General features: G+C 48.6%; 1 protein-coding gene across 1 annotated transcript in view; it reads right to left on the reverse strand.

Annotated features, from left to right (window-relative positions):
• The window catches only part of HVCN1 (hydrogen voltage gated channel 1), a 49555-nt gene extending 36557 nt beyond the window's left edge, over window positions 1-12998 (reverse strand). The window contains exons 1-4 of the mRNA XM_064578361.1: window positions 11974-12998; window positions 10191-10616; window positions 9376-9470; window positions 3550-9200 (exon numbers count right to left, since the gene is read on the reverse strand). The gene's annotated coding sequence lies outside the window, so the exon portion shown is untranslated. The remainder of the gene's footprint in view (window positions 1-3549; window positions 9201-9375; window positions 9471-10190; window positions 10617-11973) is intronic.
• Between the last annotated feature and the right edge of the window lie 4996 nt (window positions 12999-17994).

Below are 17994 nucleotides of genomic sequence, written 5' to 3' on the forward strand. Positions count from 1 at the left end.
ACCTGCAAAGTCCCTTTCGCCAGGTATGGTAGCATATTCACAGGTCCTGGGGGGTAGGATGGGGACATCTCTGGGGCCTATTGTCTGCCTATCACAGCGGTAATGTTTCCATTGGCTTCCACCAAGTCTGCTTTTCCCAATCCTGCCCCCCCCACCTCCTGTAGCGCAGTAGACTTTCTTAAAAACATCTCAGTCTGGGGGAGCCTGGGTGGCTCAGTTGGTTGTGCATTGGACTCTTGATTTTGGCTCAGGTCACGATCTCAGGGTTCTGGGATCAAGCCCCGTGTGTGTCTGGCTCTGCGCTCAGCAGGGAGTCTGCTTGAGGATTCTCTCTCTCCCTCTCCCCAACCCCCACGCTCAGTCTCCCTCTCTTTAAAAAAAAAAAAAACAAACATCTCAGTCTCATCTGACTTCTCAGTCACATTTTGTTATTGCAACATTCTTATTCCAGTCCTTAAGCCATAGTCTGATCCATTTTATTTTTAAACAAATATTTATTTATTTGAGGGTGGGGGGGGGGAGAGCAGAGGGCGAGAGAATCTCAAGCAGACTCTCAGTCTCAGAACCCTGAGATCATGACCCGAGCTGAAACTAAGAGTTGGACCCTTATCCGACTTCGCCACCCAGGCACCCCTAGTCTGGTCCATTTTAAATGTCAATCTTATATTTGATTAAAAATGTCCCTCCCCGGGCGCCTGGCTCAGTTGGTTAAGCGACTGCCTTCGGCTCAGGTCATGATCCTGGAGTCCCGGGATCGAGTCCCGCATCGGGCTCCCTGCTCAGCAGGGAGCCTGCTTCTGCCTCTGACCCTCCCCCCTCTCATGTGCTCTCTCTCTCTCATTCTCTCTGTCTCAAATAAATAAATAAAATCTTTAAAAAAAAAAAAAGTCCCTCCCCTACCAGTGTCAGCTGGACAGAGTGGAGAGGATGTGTGCACTGGTCTGGTCTCTGCATCCACTCCCTCAGGAGTGGGAGGAGGTGGAGAGGACAGGTATCGGGTATCTCCTCCCCTAATTGCCCACCCCAAAGCTGCAACCCTCTTTCCGTTGGCTTTAACAACTGCTCCTGCCTGTAGTTACCAGCTTAGTGCAGACAGGTGGTGGCCTCAACAGGCCCTAAGAGGGCAAGGCTCGAACCACGTCCCTGGCCGGATCTTCTAGCAGACCCCTGCTGGAGGCATCTGTCGTCATCCTTCCCGTGTGCTGCCTCCTTGCCCTGCCCTGCCGTGGTCCTGGGACAGCCCACACCTGCCAACCTTACCGGTGCCCTGGAGACTGGGACCACCAGCAGGGACCTATTTCCATACTTTTGAGGAATCAGGATCCTAAGAGAGCAGGTTAGCAAGTAGGGAGAATTTAGTGATGTTCTCAGTATTTCTGTCCACAGAATGCCTCTACTGCTCAGGCTTCTCAGTTGGACAGGAAAAGATCTCAATTTTGTCACATCTGGCACATAGTAGGTGCTTTATATCTGTACTGAATAAATTAGTAAGTCAATATGGAGCATAATAAGATAAGGGTGCCCACCGTCACTGCTTCTATTCAACAGTGTACAGAAGAGCCCAGCTAATTCGGTGAGACAAGAAAGGAAGCGAGAAGGACCAAGACTGAAAAGAGAAAATCTCTCATCTGCGATCTATGTGATTATCTGCCTAGAAGATCCAAGAGACTCAAAGGGTCATGTTGGATGCCTGCCATGTGGTAGGCAGGCCCTTTCCAGACACTTAATAGAAGATGAAGGAGCAGCTCCGTCCTCAGAGAGCTCCCCTGTGAGTTGGGGAGGCAAGGCTCGGGCATGTTTCTCTATGGTCCAGAGAGTCTAAGGCTGGTCATTTAGGATGGGAAAAATTACTTTATTTTCATTAACTGAAACTGAGCATTTCCTTCCATGATGAATGCAGGTAACAGCCCATATTAGCAGGACCCACGGCTTTGTCATCAGTCGAGATCACAGATGTCTTCAAATCACAAGACAGTTATTGCAGATACCTTAAAATATAGCTTATACTCACCCCTGCTTCAAAATTACTGTAGTTACTAAACCAGCTGTTAGTTCTCATATATTTATGACAATTTAAAAAATAATTCAACAACGGCATTTCAAGATAATGGGTCTTCTGTAATGCAAGGCATTCTATATTACACATTTAAAAACATTCCCCCGGAGAAGAGGACCCATGTTACAAAAAAGGAGTAGAAACTCCCGCTTTAGAGGAAGGACTTGTTCTCTGGTTTGAGAAATGCCAACACAGTCCTCTTGCACAAGGGATTTCCTGCCCCCACTGCACCTTTCTTATCAAGCAGTAAGCCCAGCTTGCTCAAGGACGAGTCTGTCACTGTCCCAGGAGCTTTTTGGTGTCTGCCTTTTGATGTTCATGGAGCATTCTGAGGAAGGTCAGAGCACAGCCCTTGGATCTGGTCTGCTTGTGCCCCAGGAGAGCGGGCACTGGGCCAGGGCATGGGCTCATTCTGGCTTGACCCAGTGGAAGAGAGGGGGCTGCCTCTGCTGGTTTTGGTTCCTCCAAGCCAGTGTTTTCAGCTGCTACAGTTGACTGTTTCCCTTTCTAGGGCGATGTGAGGTCCTGGCTTGAGGAGAATGCGAGGAAACAGGAGAAGTCCATGAGATTTCAGCTGGGGCCCTCTTTGGATTTTCCAGAGTTACATCTGCCGTCTGGGTCCAGAGGCTGCTTCGCCAGCAGATGTGATTAATCTAGAGGAGGTGACAGCCACACAAGGCTGGCATACCTGTACGTGATCATGTAGCTACATTAGAGGTCATGGCTAACTCTGACCCCCTTCTCTGATACTTGGTTCAAGCTTCATACATAGTTCAGAATCACGTGGAGGAGTAGAAAGAACAGAAGAGTTGGCACCAAAGAGACCTGGGTTTAAATCCTGCCTCCATCCCTTCCCTTGCTAGCTGGGTGATCTTTCATTAATTGAGCAAATAGCGTCTGAGTGCCAACTATGTGCTGGGCACTGAGAACACAGAGGTGAATGAGACAGACAGAGCCCACCTCCTCTCATGGAACTTACTCTCTGTAGGGAGGCACACAAAGACCCAATGGTGGTATTATGAAAGAAATAACCAGGGGGTTATGGCAGAGAATTAACAGTGGTGGGGAGAGAGGAGGTCCCACTGAGGTAGGATGGTTGGGGAAGGCCTCTCTGTGGCATTTAAATTAACACTCAAAACTGAGGTAGAGCCAATCATGGAAGGGAGGGGAAAGCCTTCTAAGCAGTGGGAACAGTATGTGCAAAGGGCCCGAGGTGGGAAAGAGCCTGGCTTGGTGAGAAACCAAAAGGAGGCCAGAATTATCCCAACACGGTAGGAGGGGCAGAGAGTGGTGAGAAGTAGGTCAGAGAGGAGAGCAGGGGCCAACAGGAAGCACTGGAGTTCAGGTGAAGTGCAAGAAGCCATGGGAATTTTAAGCAGGGGAGGGACACAGTTTGATTTTTAAATTATTGTGGTAAAATACACATAACATAACCATTATAAAGTACACAGTCAGTGGCATTCGGTACATTCACAATGTTGGACAGCGCTCACCACTACTCAGTTCCAGAACTTTTCTGTCATCTCAGAAGGACACCTGGTGCCCATTAAAGAGTTGGTCTCCGGGCGCCTGGGTGGCTCAGTTGGTTAAGAGACTGCCTTCGGCTCAGGTCATGATCCTGGAGTCCCGGGATCGAGTCCCGCATCGGGCTCCCTGCTCGGCAGGGAGTCTGCTTCTCCCTCTGACCCTCTTCCCTCTCATGCTCTCTGTCTCTCATTCTCTCTGTCTCAAATAAATAAATAAAATCTTTAAAAAAAAAAAAAAGAGTTGGTCTCCATCCCCACTCCCCTCCAGCCCAAAGGTCCCACTGACCTGCTTTCTGTCTCTATGGATTTGTCTGTTCTGGACATTTCTATATACAGAGTCATATAGTATGTGGCCTTTTGCGACTGGCTTCTTTCACTCAGCATGTTTTTGGGGTTCCTTCATGTTGTGGCATGGATCCGTACTTCATTCCTGTTATGGCTGAATATTCCGTTGTGTGGTGGTGCCATAGTTTGCTTATTCTTTCATCCATTGATACAGTTCGCTTTTCCTGAGGTAATTCTGGTGGCTGGCTCGGGAGTAGATCTCGGGGAAGGCAGAAGTGGGAGTGCAGGCCAGATAATGGCTGGGACTAGTGTGCTGGGAGAAGGAATGGAAAAATGGGCACAGATTCGGGAGGTAAAACAGATACTGGATATGGGACTGACCGGGACCATGTGTGGACTGGACGTGGAGGGGGAGGCGCCTGAGTGTGCAACGCCCGAGTGTTCGCTGGGACGGAAAAGTCTGGGAGGGGACATCCCAGCTGTTTGTGATCACATTTGAACTGTCGAAGTGGAGGGGTCATGTGGACAGTAGGATTTGAGTCTGGAACTTGGCAGAGGGGTTTGGGGTGTGATGTTGTGATAGAAGAAATAGATATTTTGGTCTTCGTCCATGGCTCCTGACCAGAGCGCCTAAAACCCTTCTTAATTTCCTAAGTGGTAAGAGTACTAGGAGCAACTTATAGTTGTTTTTTGTCCCCAGCTCCTGAAAAGCCTCCAGAGTGATAAAGATGAAAGGAGCATCTGTTGTTATTCATAACAAGCCCCTTTCCAACACACCTGAGTGTATGTGAATGAGGTGACTTTTGGAAAGCCCCCCAAGAATGGGGGGCTGGCTGCCAGGGGCTGGAACTTTCAGTCCCATCTCTACCCTGCCTTCCTCCCACCCCCGCCCAGCCTCTGGGGGAGGGGAGAGGGGCTGGAGGCTGCATGAGTCACCAGTGGCCAGGGATTGAATCAACTGTGCGTGCACAGTGGAGTCTCCAGTCAAAACTCTAAGCGGAAGAGTTGAGTTTCCAGACAGGCGAACAGGTGGAGGTGCTGGGAAGATGATATGCTTGGAGAGGGCCTGGAAGCTCCGCACACCACCCCCTAATACCTTGCCCTGTGCATCACTTCCATCTGTCTGTGTGTTGGGTCCTAGAATAAATCCTTAATTACAAGTAAACCGTTTTCCTGAGTTCTGTGAGCCATCCTAGCAAGTTATCGAACCCGAGGAGGGGTCATGGGAACCTCTGATTTATAAGAGGCCCAGGTGAAAACCTGGACTTTCAAATGGTGTCTGAAGTGGTGGGGGGTGGGGTTGCAGGATCTTGTGGGACAGCACTTAACCTGTGGGGTCTGCACTAACTCCAGGCAGTTAGTGTTGGAACTCCTGGGTGTGGAAAACCCATACGTTTGTTGAAACAAAAGTATGGAACGTGGAGAAACACATGGGGTTTTTCTTTGAGGTGGTCATCAGCACAGAGCTGGTGCTGAAAACCCAGAGCCAGGCTGACCCCGGGGTGTGGACAAAGGGCCCAGTGCTGAGCTAGAGGTTGAGCAGGTGAGGAGGAGCCTGCAGAAGGACCACAAAGGGTAACCGGAGGAAGAAGGAAAAGCCAAAGGCGTGTGGGTCCTGGAGGCCAGGAGGCCAGGAGGCCAGTGGTCCAGGAAGACAGAAGTGTGAGCGTGACAGAAGCTGAGGAGAGTGGGCCGACAGGGAGGGACAGTGCAGAGAAGGAGGGACATGGAGAAGAGACACAGGAACCACCGGGAACAGTGGCTGCTCACGAAAGGGAGCCGAGAGAGGGGACAACAGTGGGAGGTCTGGCAGGGCCCACACAGAGCCCCTAGCCTAGATGGTCCCTAGAATAGAAGAATGTCGGGCTAAGGTGTGCTGAGCATCTTGTCCCCACTCCATGGAGAAGTCCCTGAAGGTTAAGTACAAGGCCATGCAGCTGGTGAGCAGCCGAGCTGGATCAGGAAGCCTGCTCCATGGCGGGGCTCTCGATGGACTCCTTACCTGCCTGCCCAGGAGCAGGGGTGCTAATGTTTGTGAGCCAACTTCTCCAGGCTTCTGGAATCTTCCCTGCCTGTTGACGAGGGTGAGGCTTAACGTTGGAAAGACGAAGGCACAGGACCCTGGAAGTATATTCTGACGCTCACGCTGGTGAGCAGAACCTCAAACGAAAGGATTGAGCAGCACTGCCTTGTCCCACCTGCTGGTTACTCATGGAAAATACTCAACAATGTGGTTCAGCCTTCCTGGCCAGTTGGAGCAGGTTCGACCAGATGGGTCCCACATCAGCACAGAGGGAGACCTGGGATTGACCCCCAACTTCTTTCCACTCAGGAGGTTAGTCCAAACCCATTTTGGTGATTCCATCTGTCCTTGCCATTATGTTTCCAGAAAGGGCGTGTGACGCAGTGCTCTGGCCAGTGAGACCTGGGGGAATGTGTGCTGGGGCCTCTGGGAATTGTCCTCTTTCCAGGAGGGGCCTTCCTCTCTTCCTCCTCCTCAGGTCTGGAGCTCCTGCTCGCAGCCGGAGGGCGGAGCCCAGGCTGGAAAGTACCTGGGCCCCAGGGATGCTGCCGCTGACCATCCACCCATCCACTCACCCCGAGCAGCCACGTGCAGACGTCCGTTTTTGAGAGGCGATACAGTTTACTCGTGTTTGGGTCAGGGTCTTTGCTCCTCACTTCCAGGAGCATCCAGACCCCGTCCATACTTGGGACGTTTACTGCTCAGTGGCCATTTCACTTTCCGTTTGGGGACTGAACTTAGTCCTGTTGGGTCCGGTCCGGTGGAAGTGTTCACCAAGGTGTCCCCTCTTTTGAGAGGTGGGCATGTGGCCCAAACGGGGCCTAGGGGGAGAGACGCGGGGAGACCTCAAACAGTTGGCAACTGCTCCCATCAGGGTGGGATCTGCAGTGCAGCCGCTCTGTGGCCGGGGGTGCCTGTCTGTGCCAAGCGTGGGTCTCGGCCTCCCCTGCCAGCCTGTGGGAGCCTCGTGGTCTGCCAATAATCAGCCGGAGCTGGTTTCTGTCGTTGGCATCCAAGGAACCAGGCCAGAGCTCAGGGAGAGAGAGAGAGAAGACAAAGCCCCTGGCGTGAAGGTGCCCGCCCCAAGGCGGGAGGCAGATGGCCAACAACCCGCTCATGTACGTGAGCACAACGAAGTGGATGGTTAGAATAACTGGGAGGACAGAACAGCCACCCGCTCGAGGGAGTGCCTACTGTGCATCGGGCCCCGTGCTGGGCCTCTTAACCACATCCTCTCATTTACTCTCCACAACAACCCCTGAGAGGCAGAGACTCTGAGTTCGGGTGACTTTCTGCTGTAAGAGAGCGCCCCAAATTATCATGGCTCAAACAAACCAGAAGTTACTTCTCATGCCAAAGGCTGGAGGCCTGACTTGCGGGGCAGGTACGGTGGCTCTGTTCTATTGAGTGGCTTCGGGTCACCGCTCTGCCACTCCCAGGGCCTTCCCTCCGGGTCAAAGGTGGCAGTGCGTGCATCTCGGGCAGCAGGACTGAGGGTGTGCGCCAGCAAGAGACGACAGATGCATGCCAGCCATCCCTTCAGACAGCCTCTGACACTGCGGCTCCCACCCCATGGGGAGCCCTTAGTCCTGGGACACCCAGCTGCCAGGGACCATGAGAAACGTACCTTTTATTTAGGGCATCGTGTGCCCCACAGAAAAAGTCTCTGATGGTTGAGGAAGTGCAGAGAGCGCTTCAGGAAATGGCCAGGTACCAGACAGATGAGAGAAACAGAGCTCAGAGAAGGAAGTCCCTTGTCCAAGGACACCCAGCTAGGAAGGGGCAGGGCAGGACTTGAGCCCACCCTGCCTCTGGGAGCTACGGTTACAGGCATGCAGAGGGCAAAGCCACAGGGCAGCTGAGGGAGGAGGCTTCTCGGGGACAGCGATCGTGAAGCTGGGTGTCCTGGGTTAGGAAAAGGAGGAAGAAGGACATTCTGGGAGCCGAGGTCGGGAGGCTTGAGAACTGTTTGGAAGAAAACTTCCTTGTTCGGGGCAGCACCTTACAAAGTGCTCTCTGGCCACAGCCTGACCATCCCTGGCCATTGGGCGCTCACGCCTGCGAGAGCTGTTTGTAGGGATATTTATCATCGGAGCTCCCCTTTGGAGTGTGGTGGCCATCTTCAGTTTCTTCCTGCTCGGCACCTGTCCCCCTTCTTCTGGTGACGTCAGCTGTCCCCTAATCTCAACCCAAGCGGTTCGAGAGTGGCTGATCCAACCAGGCCAGTGGGGCTCCATGGGAGGCTCTGGCTGGGCCCCTTTGCTGACAATTCCTCCGCTGGGACTGCCATTTGCAAGGATGGGTGAGCCTGGGCCTGGGGGGCAGCATGTGGAGAAGGCTTGCCTGGGGGTCAGGCCAACGCAGACAGGAGCAGAGCTAGCCTGCACATGTGAGTTGCACAGGCCAATAAATTCCCTTTCTGCTGCAGCCAGTTTGATTGGTGTTCCTGTCACTGCCCCCAGAAGGTAACTAACAGAAGCAGGGATGTCAGGCCTTTTTACCACCACCTGGGCAGTGGTGGTGGTGCTGGGGTGCTGGGGGAGTATCGGTGTGTTTTATTATAATAGGGCCTGGAGCAGGGTCTCTACAAGTGTGGTCCGAGGACCCCAGTGTCTGCATCACTCTGGGACTGAACTCGATGAAACCACACATTCCTGGGCCCCAACTTCCAAATCAGAAGCTCTGGAGGCGAGGCCGGAACGCTGTATTTCTGTCAAGCACTGCAGGGGAGTCCCATGGCACCCAGTCTGAGAACCAGTGGCTGAACCAGGTGACCTGGGATCCAACAAAGATCCTGACGCCAACTTGAGTGTTAAGAAATCTAGATTTTCAGTAACAACCAGACGGAGCCCTTCCACTGACTGGTTGTTTCACGCGCGCCTGGCACTGTGCGAGGAAATGCCTTCTGTGCACACGCCCTTATGCAATCCTCGCAACCGCTGGACATGTTTAAGGAGAGAAACGGAGGCTCAGAGAGGCTGACTGACTTGCCTCACGTCACTGCTGGTGAATCTGAAGCCAGTTCTGTCTGTCCCAGAGTCCCCACTAGTCCGCACTGTGCTTTAATGCCTGCTGTCTTTCCAGTGGAAATAGAACTTCTTGTTAGGCACATGGCTTTTCATTTTAGAAAAGGATCTTGAGGGGCCCCTGGGTGGCTCTGTCGGGTAAGCAGTTCAGCGTCTGCCTTCAGCTCAGGTCGTGATCCCTGGGTCCTGGGATCGAGCCCCACGTTGGGCTCCCCACTCAGTGGGGAGTCTGCTTCTCCCTCTCTCTCTGCCACACCCCCTGCTTGTGCTCGCGTGCTCTCTCTCTGTCAAATAAATAAATAAAATCTTAAAAAAAAAAAAAAAGGATCTTGATTATTCCCTACCCCCCACCTGATGACTCACGTGAAGCCCTACAATTCTGCCTCCCAATGTCGTGGGGGTACACCCTCTCTTGTCTTCACCACGACTACCCTGGGCCATGTCACCACTGTCTCTTACTTGTAACAGTCTCTCCAAGTCCACTCTTGCACTCTTGTCTTCCTCAGACCTGCTCCCCACACTGTACTGACAGCAATTTTGACAAAATCTCATCTCTGTTAGGAAATATCACAGATGTTCAAATAATTATGCAGAATACTATACAAACGTGTCTTTACCACCAGGTTAAGGAATAAAGTGCTTATTTCTTAAATCACAAAGCTCAGGACCCTTGCTCTTGGGATTAAAACACAGGAGGCCCTGTCTATCTGGCCCATGCTCCTCTACACCCTGCCCACACCCCTTTACTCCGCTCCTGCTCTGCCGGCCTTGATTTCCTCTCATACACCAGGCTCCTCCCTCAGGGCTGGGCGCACCTGCTCTTCCTCTTTCTGAAATGCTGTGCCCGTCAGCTGGGTCCAGCCGTTCCTTCTCATGCTCGGCTGTCACAATGGCGGCTCCTTAGGAGGGTCTCCCAACACTCCCAGGCCGCCCCCCATGCCTGCCTCATGCACACCTACGCATGACATTCAGTTCTTGGCTCACTGCCCGTGTCTCCCACCAGACTGAGTTCCATGAGGGCAGGACCTCTGTCTCCCCAGGGCCTGGTGCAGAGTCGCTGCTATAAATAGCCCTGGATGAAGAAAGCCACTAACGAGTTATCAGCTTTTGCAACCCCAGGAAAATAGGTAACATTCACTCACTTGATGCCTATTTACGGAGTGCCTCCTGTGCTGGGCTAACATTTCATTTTAAAAAATGTATCGTTTGCCTTAGTAATAACAATCTGCCTCAGTTTCCTCATTATTCAGCAAAGCGGGGATCAGAGTACCTACCTTGTAGTAGGGCTCAGCACGGAGCCTGGCACTCACAGTGAGGGGGGAGGGATGGGGGCCGACATCAGGACGGGCACCAGGTTTTGCACCAAACAGAACATGGGCATCACCCAGCTTGTGCAGGGTCTTTCCTTGGGCTCTGGCCAGCAACGTCCAGTTTCTTGAGCCACACCAGTTCGTGCTGGTGCACTGTTTCTTCTCTGCACCCTCCAACTTTAGGCTCTGATTGCTTATGTAGAGGGATTACAAAAGCACTGGAAGGTGCTCAGTGCCTGTCAGCGTGGGGGAATTCACTCCTCTGCTCTCGGAGAAGGAAGCAGCGGGGAAGGGAGCACATTAAAATGACCTCCCATACAATTCCACCCCATCTGCCACCAGAAGGTGTGGGCTGGGCTGGATCACAAAGGTGATCTGTGAAGATTTTTCCTGGGAAACACAAAGATATAGGTACTTAAGTGATACAACTGTTGATATTTGATAGTAATTTTAAACCATTTTATTGAGAAGCTGCTTTTTTCCCTATCACTAAGTTGATGGAAAACATAAGAAGCCCATTTTGGCTACAAGTAACAGAAAACTCATTCAAACTGACCTATATAATAAAGGAAATTTGTCTCTTTACTGAACTAGTCCAGTAGTAGGATAGGTTTCAGGTACGGTCTGATCAAGACTTTGGCTGTTTGCTATTCTCTTGGCCCTGCTAGTTCCCTCGGGTTGGTTTTCTCCCCAGGCTAGTTTTCACCCCTTGTTGCAAAATGTAGCGGTTGTAGGCTTAACATTGGCATACCATCACTCCTAGAGGAGCGGGGCCTTCTTGGTACTGCCCCCACTCCCCAGTCAAAGGATGGCCCTGGGCTTCCTTCTGTTTTGATTAGGTCAATCTGGATTGTCTTTCCATCTCTGAACACACTCTGACCAGGGGAACACTGGGTGCTAGGTGGCTCGGGCTGGGCTGACCAGTGCTAAACCAATGTCTCTGCCAAGGAGTAGTGGGTTAATTCCATTCAACTTTCCCCTCCATATACCAGGAGAGAATGGGGAGCAAGTTAGAGAGGCAACCGTACTGTCTAAACAGTTGGGGACTATCGGGGTACCTGGGTGCCTCAGTCAGTTAAGTGTCCAACTCTTGATTTTGGCTCAGGTCATGATCTCAGGGTTGTGAGATGGAGCCCTGCGTTGAGTTCCACGCTCAATGTGGAGTCTACTTGAGATTCTCTCCCTCTGCCCCTCCCCTCCAATAAGTAAATAAATAACATCTTTTTGAAAAGTTGGGGGGGCACCTGGGTGGCTCAGTCGTTAAGCATCTGCCTTTGGCTCAGGTCATGATCCCAGGGTCCTGGGATCGAGCCCTGCATCGGGCTCCCTGCTCAGCTGGGAGCCTGCTTCTCCCTCTTCCACTCCCCCTGCTTGTGTTCCCTCTCTAGCTGTCTCTCTCTCTGTGTCAAATAAATAAATCTTTAAAAAAAAAAAGAAAAGTTGGGGAATATTTAACTGTGAGCAACAGTCTCCCAAAGTAGATCTGAGAGAAAAAGGGATACTTGAGCCCAGGGATGCATCCCTTCCTCAGCCTGAAATTCCCATCTGCATCACCTGTGGGGAGGCTCTGTTGTTTTCTAATCATTTCCAGTTTCACCCTCGTGGAAATAACCCTGTAGCCAGGAAGGGTGAAGAGATTGTTCTGACACCTCTAATGTCCACTTAGGACTTATCAGCCTTTCAATAAATATCTGTCTTTGAAGGAAGGAACTGAGGGTGTGTTGATCTGTAATCAAAAGGCACTTACTGATGGGTTATTGAAACTTGATGTCGGACACGTCTAGGCATGTACACATTCACAAATACAGATATGTCCTCATAAATCCAAAGAAATGACCTAGAAGAATACAGAAGAAATGAAAGACCAAGGGACATTTGGCATCAAAATGGCCCCGGTTCCTGGTTCTAACTCAGCATAGTCCCATCCCTTCCTTGTCTGTGCCTGGTCAGTGAGCCCGGGCTCCTGTGACCAGCTACTAACCAGGGCCTCAAGGGTCAAGCCAGGACACTGGTAACACACAGGGACACCAAATTGGGTACCAGTCTTGCAAATGTGCATTTTGAGTGAACCAGTCTACTCCCAAACACTGTTGTTGGAAGGTAGGTTGGCAAATTAATATATCAAACTTAACAGAAAGCATACAGATTTACCCTTGGAGTCAGCAATACCTCTTCTGTGGACCTATCCAAAGACACTGGGCCAGCAACTTGGAAAGATGAATGTGCCAGTTGCTTACGACCACACTACCACGAAAGCACGGGCTGGGAACTGCCCCAGTGTCCACTGGCAGAGAACTAACTGGTTGAATAAAGTAATACATCCCACCCTGGAGGATCATAGAGCTGGAAAAGGGCAAGAGGAACTCAAATACTGCCACGGAATGGGCTCTAAGAGAAACTGTTAAAGAAAAATGCAAGGTGCAATCAAGTGTGTGATGGCCTCCCATTTTTCAAGAAACAGGGGGCCTAGGAATACACAGATGTCTTTACTTTTATTAAACATACACATATGCACACACACGTGCATGCACACTTAGGGGGATAAACAGGGTGAGGGTGAGGTAAGGACAGGGTGGACAGGGGGAGAAGCTAGACTTCTTGGAACATACCTTGCTTTGTGTACTTGACTTTGGGGCCATGTAATTATTTTATCCTTAAGTACAAAAGCAAAATTAAATAAACATAACTTAAAAAGAAGCATCTCAGGTGACCTGAAAACAGTAATTGGTGCATCCCAGAAGGACTAGAAATGAAATCTAAGGACAAAAAGAACTGTAAAAAAAAAAAAAATTAGTAGTCATATTGTTAATAATATAGTTAATAATATATCATTGGGGGCGCCTGGGTGGCTCAGATGGTTAAGCGTCTGCCTTCGGCTCAGGTCATGATCCCAGGGTCCTGGGATCGAGTCCCACATCGGGCTCTCTGCTCCTTGGGAGCCTGCTTCTCCCTCTGCCTCTCTCTCTCTCTGTCTCTCATGAATAAATAAATAAAAATCTTTAAAAAAAAAATATCATTGGGATGACGGGATGCCTTAGTCGGTTGAGTGTCCAACTCTTGATTTCGGCTCAGGTCATGATCTCAGGGTCCTGGGATCGAGCCCCGTATCGGGCTCCCCGCTCGGCGGGAAGCCTGCTTCTCCCTCTCCCCTCCCCCTGCTTGTGTTCCCTCTCTGGCTGTGTCTCTCTCTGTCAAACAAATAAATAAAATCTTTAAAAAAAAAAAAGAACTGTAAAAAAAAATTAGTAGTCATATTGTTAATAATATAGTTAATAATATATTATTGTTAATAATATATCATTGAGGGCGCCTGGGTGGCTCAGTTGGTTAAGCGACTGCCTTCGGCTCAGGTCATGATCCTGGAGTCCTGGGATCGAGTCCCGCATCGGGCTCCCTGCTCGGCAGGGAGTCTGCTTCTCCCTCTGACCCTCCTCCCTCTCATGCTCTCTGTCTCTCATTCTCTCTCTCTCAAATAAATAAATAAAATCTTAAAAAATATATATATATATATATCATTGGGATGACGGGATGCCTTAGTCGGTTGAGTGTCCAACTCTTGATTTTGGCTCAGGTCATGATCTCGGGGTCCTGCGATGAAGCCCTGCGTGTGCTGCCTCTGTGCTCAGCAGGGAGTCTGCTTCCCCTCTCCCTTGGCCCCTCCCCTCTCTCTCTAAAATTGTAAATAAGTCTTTAATAAATTATGCTATTTCCTAGGACTATACAATTTTTACTTCTTTGATATTACATTGTTGTATCTCTTCTCTTAGTGAAAATCTTAGTTCCTAGTAATAGTAACATAATAATTTCCTTCATCCTATAGTATGTATAATGGTTTCAGAATAATAATATGAATATTATTTTGTGGTTTTTAATTCTTTTAAGATTTTTATTTCTTTTTTTAAGATTTTATTTATTTGACAGAGAGAACACAAGCAGGGGGAGCAGCAGAGAGAGAGGGAGAAGCAGGCTCCCCACTGAGCAGGGAGCCCGATGCAGGGCTCAATCCCAGGACCCCAGGACCATGACCTGAGCCAAAGGCAGATGCCTAACTGACTGGGCCACCCAGGAGCCACTATTTTGTGGTTTTTAGAAATTTATTTATTTGAGAGAGAGAGAGTGTGAGAGCAGGGGAGGGGCAGAGGGAGAGGGAGAGGGGAAGCAGATTCCCTGCGAAGCACAGAGCCAGACACTGGGGCACATGGAGCTTGATCCTGGGACCCTGAGATTATGACCTGACCTAAAATCAAGAGATGAACACTCAACTGACTGAACCACCCAGGCACCCCAATAATATGAGTATTAGTTAACAATATGACTACTAATATTATGTAATTCAGGGTAATCAAGTAGCAGGTGAAGGGAAGTTTCTCTGCAGAGATGTATTCTAGGTAACAAATGAAGAAGGCATGAGAGAATCAGAGTATGGACATTGTGCAATCCCTAATATTTTCGTGCCATTATGAACTCACGGATTTCAGTATTTTGCTGACTGGATATTAGGTATGCTAACGGTAAAAATCACCTTTTAGAGGTAACAGACTGAAGTATCTATAGGTACAGTGATAGCTCGGGCATCTTCCACAACGATTGTGTTGGGGAGGGAAGGAGAGGACAGAAGCTCGGCTCTGAGCTGGGGCTGAGTGGCAGTTGCAGGGGCTTCAGTACCCTTCTGTCTGCTGGGGTGGATATGTGACATTTTTCCAGAATGAAGAGTTAAAAAAAAAAAGAATCGACCTCCCTTTTGATTCACAATTTGACTTCATGGAAATTATTCAACACCTAGCACCTGAATTGAACATGTGTACACCTCAGTATGGGCAACAATCTTTATTCCAGCATGATTTATAATAGCCAATAACCTAAAAGTCCATCCATACGCAGCTAATAACAGTGAAGCTATGTAAAGGAATACTGGGCAGTTTCTAAAAAGAATAAGGCAGCAGTATGTACACATAATATAGGAGGATCTCCAAGATTTACTACTGAGTATAGGTTAGTAGACTTATGTAAAGCAAGAAGTAGAAGTGTGCAAAAAATCAGTGTGTAAGGAAAAAAAGATCAACTTATCCTTATAAGCGTACAGAATTAGGGATTCCTTGTCTCTGGGGAAGAAAACTAAGGCTCAGGAGACCCCCCAGTGCCTATCCTTTCCTTTCCTACCCTTGAAAACAACTTTTTAATCACATGCATGACCACTAGCTACTACAAAGAGACAGTGAAAAACAACCACCATAGCCCTAGCACCCAGGTTCCATGAACACTAGAGTAGAAAAGCTACCCTGAGCCAGCAGCTTCCCCTGGCAGGCCCGCCAGGCCCATTGAGGTCCAGCCCTCGCTTTTCGCATCAGGGGTGTGGCCCCTGCCGCTTCCTTGTGGCACAATCACAAGGCTGTATGGGCGCCCATTGAGCTCATTTCCCTCTTTTGGCAACAATTCAGTAGGTACTCCTCAACCGACACTTGAGGAACCAGAGCTGGGAACCTGGCTTGTTACAAGAACAAATATTTCTGGGTAAATACTGACAGTTCTGCTGGCATAAAATGGGTCCCCGTGTTGGATCATAAGCACCACCCCCCCATTTTTCTATTGTACTCCTGACTTCACAATTCTCTACTTTCAACAAAGGAAGAAGGTTTTTTAAATAAGCTTTTTGAAAAATTAGAATCAGGGGTGGAGATGAAAGAATTAGTTCTATAATATGCTAATATGGGATGTCTACAATATGTAGTTAAGTAATGAAAACAGTGTTTCAGTACCTTTTATGTTAAAAAAAAGATGCAGTAGGGTGTGTACTCATACATGCTGGTGCATGCATGGCCTATCTCTGAAAGGTGCACAAAAAACAGGAACAGATTTATCTGGGGAGAGTCATGTGGGGGAACAGAGTCATCTGGGGGGCTGCGGTGAAGGGAAGATTTACTTTAACATGGTATCTGCGGCCTTGGAAAATTATTTACATATATTTTACCCCCCACAATAAATTCATTTAGAAGATTAAAAATGCTAAAGATACTAATTTATAACTCATTTGTTGAGACTGTATAAAATGACTTTTCTTTCAGTTTCCTAGTTAGCTTGGTGTTCCTTACAGAAAGCCTGTGGATCTTCGTAGAGTAGAATTTTGTAACAGTGCTTTTCACAGACAAATTCTACTTTTGGTTACCAAGTACTTGATGGTGAGGGAATGAAGTTTTTTTAGTTTTTATTTTCATGATTTTTAAATTCCCCTTCAAGTATGAAAGCAGCTTAGGTGTATCTCTCTTTTTTTAATCTATCTAAAGCCTTTTTCTTAAAGATTTGTTTTATTTATTTATTTTAGAGAGAGAGAGAGAGAGAGAAAGGGTATGTACCCAAGAGCAGGGGGAGGAGAGAGGGAGAGGGACAAGCAGACTCTGTGCTGAGTGCAGAGCCCAATGCGGGGCTTGATCCCACGACCCCAAGATCATGACCTGAGCTGAAATCAAGCGTTGGATGCTTAACTGACTGAACCACCCAGGCGCCCCTGGTTTTTTTGTTTTTACTTTAACTGTTTTACACCATTAATTTAATGCTACCTGGATTTGCAGCAGGAAATAGTCACAATAATAATAATAATGCCTCATATTCATTGCATAGCTATAATGGGTCTGGGTCTCAGTTCTTTCCATGTATTAGCTTTTAAGTTTAATCTCACAGCATTCACTGATGTAGATGTTATCATCCGTTTTATCCAAAGGAAGCACTGAGGGGCTAAATGACTCACCCAAGGCCACACAACCAGAAGAGGCAGTGACGATCCCCACCCTGGCCTAAGGCTGCAGAGCTGGGCTCTAACCACTGCCCAGCATGGCTCTCGGAAGGAGGAACTGCTACCCAGGTGGGCCTCTGTAGACTTGGGAGCTAGTGTAACCAGCCTCAGGCCACACGGATCCACAAACTCATTACAAAAATGGGTACCTCTCTGTTTATGTAGGAACTAGCTGGAGCAGCATACTTTGCAGAAAACCTTATAATACTGAATTTGCGTTCCTCTTCTAACAAATGATTCTTAAAGGAATAGAAAGCTAAAACTGAATCTCACCTATCTATATTGTTGAGAAACTATTAACAACTCAGAAAATTCCGTTATGGCTGGAAGATGTATGATTCTACTGTTTATTCATCAAAATGAACACAAATGTGCACAATGTAAATACTAGTTATTATCAATGGGATCTCTGTTACTCTTGGCAAAGGAACCACGAGTGAGATAATTACTGGGAAGAGTGCATAAATATCATTTTAAAACATGAGACCAGAGAGGTGAAGGGGAGAGAGAGAGAATTAAATTCTAGGCCTAAGAATTTATCTTTGTATTTTAGAAAGTCTCTAGAATTATGGTAATTATGAGAATAGCCACTTTCAAGTCAAATGAAGTTTGAGGTAGGACCCAAACCCACTCACTCATTTTATTTTATTTATTTATTTATTTTTTAAAAGATTTTATTTATTTATTTGAGAGAGAGAATGAGAGAGAGAGAGCATGAGAGAGGGGAGGGTCAGAGGGAGAAGCAGACCCCCCGCTGAGCAGGGAGCCCGACGTGGGACTCTATCCCGGGACTCCAGGATCATGACCTGAGCCGAAGGCAGTTGCTTAACCAACTGAGCCACCCAGGCGCCCTCCACTCACTCATTTTAAACCACCACTTACACTCTCTAATTATGCAAACTCGACGAAACTATAAATCCTTTCCTTAGAAAGATTCACACATGCACTCACAGGTAATACACTGCATACAATTTCAGGGAG

This window comes from Mirounga angustirostris, unplaced genomic scaffold, assembly GCF_029215605.1.
Source record: "Mirounga angustirostris isolate CCGP_5_RB_7025 unplaced genomic scaffold, mMirAng1.0.hap1 SCAF_14, whole genome shotgun sequence".
Lineage (NCBI taxonomy): Eukaryota > Metazoa > Chordata > Mammalia > Carnivora > Phocidae > Mirounga > Mirounga angustirostris.